Source organism: Pteropus vampyrus, unplaced genomic scaffold (assembly GCF_000151845.1).
Source record: "Pteropus vampyrus isolate Shadow unplaced genomic scaffold, Pvam_2.0 Scaffold101, whole genome shotgun sequence".
NCBI lineage: Eukaryota > Metazoa > Chordata > Mammalia > Chiroptera > Pteropodidae > Pteropus > Pteropus vampyrus.
Genome location: NW_011888882.1, coordinates 4,264,567 through 4,270,586, shown reverse-complemented (window position 1 = coordinate 4,270,586; position 6,020 = coordinate 4,264,567).

Genomic DNA, 6,020 nt, shown 5'->3' with positions numbered 1-6,020 from the left:
ACTGAGTCATCAGAGACAGTCCCATTACTGGTGATGAGGATTGGTGGTGATGAGGACATGGTGGCTCAGGTGAACTGGAAAAAGAGGTCTTTGGAAGTGAGGAGATCAAGAAACTGCAAAGCCAGGTGAGTGTAAATTGTCCTCATAAAGATTGAAGTTTCCATTAATGATGACAGAAATATTGGTAGAAAGGAAGATGGTTGAGCCAGTTGCTAAAAATTGGTAAATGGGGGGAGTGACCTGGGAGTCAGGGTGAGAGCTCTGAGGGGTCATGAGTACTATAGTCTGATGGCCTGTTCTTCAGAAAGAGCTGAGATTTTTAATAGAGGCAATAACAGACATGGTCTAGAGGTAACAATGGAGGACCTCAAGCAGCTTGAGGCCCTATGTGAGAGGGTGAGAGGAAAACTCATCTCTGTTTGCAAGAGGTAGATGGGAAGCTTGGTGCTCACTCCTATTAGGCCTAATGCCTCCCCTTTTTAAAGCAAATCTTTTGTAACTCCTTAGCTGTAATATAATGCAAAGATAAAAGGAAAGTAACTTATAATAAGAAAATTTCATTTTGACATGTAAAAACATTTTGCCATGACTACACTAAAAGGCCTAATGAAATTGTTCACTATTTGGACCCATTAAGAGAACACTGTGAATACGACAATGACACAGGAAGACTGTTAGAGGTGTGTTGCTTTCCTGGATGTAGATTTCCAACATGTTGTACAACTTTTAGAAAATGTGCAAAACAAAGTACAATGTTCCCCTCATTTACCTGGGAGTTTTATTTCTGGAAAATTCAATGTATTTTAAAATGGTGAGAACTATATTTTGGATCTATATGTAGAATAGAGTTAAATTCCAATTTCAGATCATTATAGTTTCCTAAACCGTGTGACTGTCTGGCAGGATACAGAGCAATTCTTCATTGTGAAGGACTGTTAGGCTCATTGTAGCAAATCCCATAGCCCTGGCAGAAGCAGCACCCAATCTTTCTGACGACCAACATTTTGAATTTCCAAAATGCTTCCTAAAGGCAGAGTTAGAGTGACAAGTTAAGTCTCAGAGATAACGTTGGAAATATAGGATTTTTCGTGATGACACCTCATGGGTTCCAGAGGGCAGACTGCAAGGCTTTGGGGGATGGGAGGGTGGAAGTCTCCTTGAGTTGAGGGGACGTTCAGAGCTCTGGGGATAAGAGCCCAGGTGGCGAGAGGCTGGGCTCCCCATTGCAATGGACAGGAAAGAGATGTGAGACCTGACAGGAGCCATTCCCAGAGGTCTCTCAAGGGAAGCTGGGAAATCAGATCAAATTACAGCTTCCTTCTTGGATAGCCCTGATGGCAGTTTGCTGTGGAGAGGCAGGGCTCTACTAGCCTGGGCATAGCCCCCTCAAGGGAGTGATTTTTTTCCATGTTTCCTCACAGCCTTCATAGTTGTCAGCTTAATGACTACATAATGTCCTATGGTGCTGGTATACCATGAATTATTAAACCATTATCCTGATGTTGGAAATTTAGGTTGTTTCCATTTATTTTTTGCTATTTAGAATTCATTGCGGAGATTATTTTCAAGCGTATCATCTTTTTGCTTCAGTTTCAATACCACTTGAAGCTAAACCTCTAGCAGTCCATGGGTCCAAACACCTTTATAATTTTTTTCATTATTGCCATCTGCTATCCAGAAGTTTTTAAAAACTAATTTACAATACCATCAGAATTTGTGAGCATATTGGTTTCATGGCAATCTCATCAAAATTAAGTGTCATTTAAGCTTTTTCCTCTTATACTGGTAGATATAAAATGCAATCTCAAGATTGCTTTTAATTTAGTTTTTTTTGATTATCAGCAAAAAGGACTTTTTCGTGTTTGTTTATTCTTTGTAGTTCTCTGTGTGAGTTGTTCATGACCTTTGTGCATTTCCCTTGTAAGATCTCAATGTTTTTGTTCTAAATGTGAGCTCTTCGTAGAACACATGCATGCATGCATGTGTGTACTCACACACGTTGTCTGTTGTTATTGAAACAAAATTCTCCCTCTGCACTCCACCCTTACCCTATTCTCTCCAGTCTGTTTTCTGTTTTGACACTCTGCTTTTGATGAAAAGCCAGGCAGTATTCAATTTATTATTAATAAGTTGCATTCCTAAAGCAGAAGTTCTCAACTTTGGCTGCACACTGGAATCACCAGGAGAGCTTTAAAATCTACTCATGCCTGGGTTTCGCTTCTGATTTAATTGGCCTGGGCATTGGGGTTTTTAAAAGCTCCCCAGTTAATTCTAATATGCTGCCAAGGTTGAGAGCCACAACACTAAAATTTGTAAATTGGTTGTTGGGTTAAAATGAAGGGGGAGGAGGTGGTAGGAGGGTTCATGGGTGAGAATGGGCCTGTAGGGGTAGTGGTGGAAAAAGATGCTGTGGAGGATGGAAGGTGCGGGTGAGTCCAGGTTTCCACTGGCATATATAAGTCTGGGCACATTTCTTGGTGCTAGTTAATGCCTACTTTTTCTGATTTCATAAGGCTGCCTGCTTCTTCTGATTTCCTAACACTATCTCTTCTCACCAAGTCCTTTCCTCTAAGACCCACTGTGGGATGGAGCCTAACCAATCTTGCCACATACCTACTGTGAAGCAGTCATGTGGCTTTTTAAAAAGGGAATTAGAGAGTAAAAGTCTCTCTCTGAGAATTTTCCATAGTCCTCTCCAATCCCCTCTCTCACTTTTTTTAAATTTACATTTTGGAACCAGGAAGGCAACATGTGTTCCGAATGTCTCGGTTCTCACCAGCTTTGGATATCAACAAGATTGCATTAACCTCGAAACTCACCTTTTGCTTGTTTGTTGCTCCCATTGACTGATAAAGACCAGCTGAAGCTTCCTCCAGTAATTTTTAGAAATCCTCAGGATGTGTCTCCCATGTGCTTATAAACACATTCTTCTACTTTAACCTTCTCACCAATATCAACCCCTGCAAATTCATTTGGGGATGGAATTGCCTCTCTTGGGAGGACCTCTGCTGCTTTGAGTGCTACCATGTCACATAAGACCACCCATATTTCAGAACGAAGCCTGACTTAGGCTCTACTGGCATTTCATAATAGACTTCAATGTGTGAGCTCTGGGATGAGGCACAGAAAAGGCTTCTAGAGAGAGAGGTGAAGAAATGAAACCAGGCTGGGATCATGGTCAGTAAGGCAAATGCTGAGATAATGGGACTTCCTAGTTCCCATTGTATTCCCCAAAACTGCACTCTGGTTTGGGGTGGAACAGTGGCAATTTCAGAAAGTAATCAGAAGATGAAGGGGAGGAAAAAGTAGTGGAGAAGAAAAGCTATTGTCTCCACCTATGAAGGTCTTAGACTGCCTTAGAAGACAGAGTTCCTTGAGGGCAAAGACTCTATTGTTCATGGTATGGCTGCAACGTCTAGTGCAGTCTCCAGAGTAGGTGTGCAGTAAATAATAATTGAATGAATCCATTGAGTCTGAAGATTTCCCAAGTGACTACTCCATTGCTTATATGTTGGATTTTCTTGCCAGTTGAAATACCACTCAACCCTTCTTTCAGGGTTTTTTAAATGATTGAATTTTGCTCCAAAGCTGTATCAGGGGAAATAAAAGCACAGTTCAACCATTTAAACATTGAACTTATCATTTACTACTTGAGTCAATCAGTAACATTCTGTTTGCTGCTCTGTGGAAGAGGGATAATATTGGCTATTTTTACAATGTTCAAAATAAAAATTGTTTGGAAATAAAAATTGGAATTAACCGAAGCGCACTTAATTTATTACTCTGAATTAACCAAACACTATTTGCTCTCTCTCATCTTTTTGACTTGGATGACAAATTTACAAATAGCAAATAAATATTAGAAGTGTTCGTGTATTAAATGCATACTTAAAACATTTTTGAACAAATTCTAGAGGATAATCTGGAGTAAATAAAGATTTTTAAATACTTTTGATAGTTTTTAATAACAGAAATATTATAAAAATCTGAGTTGTTAAACAGTATTTTCATGTTTTATTTTATTATTAAAATCTTATTAAATATATATGTATATTTAATAAGATTTTAATTTTTATTATATATATATTTAAGAAGATTTTAATAATAAAAATAAAACAAATGACAATTTTTTCCTTGGCTAGTGTAACCTTCCAAAGTGTAACTACTTAGGATACTTTCTTCTCTGCTTATTCCAGAAGTTTAGATGTTAGTGAAAAAAAATAAATGCATATAAACATCAGTATCTAAAGTCTTATATTCCAAGATTTGCCAGAACACACATCTATTATGGAGATAATTGGATATATTTTAAATAAGTTTATAATTAATAGTAAACAACTTGAGATATTTATAGATTGAAAGTTTTAAGCAAGTAATTTTTTTAATAGAATGATCATATGGTGTCTGAGAAGTTGCTACAGTTACTGTGAATTTAAAGTTCCATTTCATAGTGTGCACTGGGTTAGGTATTTGCATATTATCATTAAAAGCAATTAGAAAATCTTGATAATATGTACACAAAAATAGTTGTAAGGCATAAAGTGTTAAAATTATTGTAAAATTATTAGACTAATTTTACTAAAGGCAAAAATCTGACAGGAAAACAATTTTTGCCTTAAACCATTTGCCAAACTGATGAACCCAGCAAACTTGGATTTGTTTAATCCAAGGGACTGTTAAATAAAGCCTAGGGCCTGAAAGAGGTCGGGGTCTAAAGGGAGACACCACTTACAAAATTAAGGTTAGACCCTTAGGGTAAGGTCTAGATCCTTAGGGTAAGGGTCAACCAGAAATGAACATATCTTTCCTATCCCCACCTCCAGTGGACTGTAAGGAAAGTAAGTAGCCTTGGTTTTGAGCAGAGCCAGTGTTGGGGGGACTGGCCCTGACACATTCCAGCTACAAAAATCTTCTCTTGTACACTTTTTTAAAGCACAGATTTTATATTATTAAAAAAAAAAAAAACCGTCAAGGCTAAATTTAAATTAAAGTGGTCTAGGACTGGCAGAAGCCTCAAGCAGCTCAATAGAAGCAACAGAAAATTCTGTCTGGTTGAAAGCATCTTCATAATAGGCCACATAAAAGTTCCACAAATAAGTTTCCATGAAAAGTTCACAGAAAAAAAAAAATAACTAAACACACAAATAAATTGGCACCATAACGAAAACCCAATAGAAAACAGACAAGAGAAGCAAATCTATGAAGGCTTCAAATAAAAGATTATTATTCAAGGAATATAAAATCATCATGCTTACTATGTTTAAATAAATAAAAGATAAGCTTGAAAATATGTGAAAAATGAGGAATATTAAAAAATAGACAAATAATTTTGAAAAAGAATGAAGTAGAACTTCTAGAAAAAACATAATTGAAATTGAAGCTCATCATATGGGTTAAAAATAATAGATAAAGGTAAAGAGAGAATTAGTAAATTGGAAGATAAGTCAGAAGAAATTACTCAGGATGATGATTTTTCGTTCTATAGCATCAGACAGTATTCTAGGTCTTGAGTGGAAAGGATTATTAATAGCAATAGACTTTTTTTGCATTAGAAATTGAATGTGGCACTTACGTGTATAGTGTCTCCCTGAATATGTGTAATCCTGGTGAGCTTGCACAGTTAGATGGAAATTTTAATTTTATTTGAGATTAGAGTTTGATTTTTAAATTTTTACCAATTATCTTCCAAGACACGACATGTCTAGATTCTATTCAGCCTATAAGTATTCCTCCTTTAGGTTTTCCAGTCACTTTTTAACTTTCTTACATTTGGCCTGCATTACATTACAGTTACATATATGATTTACCAGTTTCTTACTAGCCTGAGGTCAGAGACTCTACTGGTACATTGTTTGGCCTAGCAGTTTCTCCAAAACATATCTGTCACTTCAAAGAAAGAGAGAGGGAGAGAGAGAGGGAAGGAGAAGGAGAGGAGAGGTGAGAGATAGGGAGATAGGAAGGAAACTTTCCAACTAAATATGGGGTAACTATAAATGAATTTCCTTGAAGAAAATGTTTCT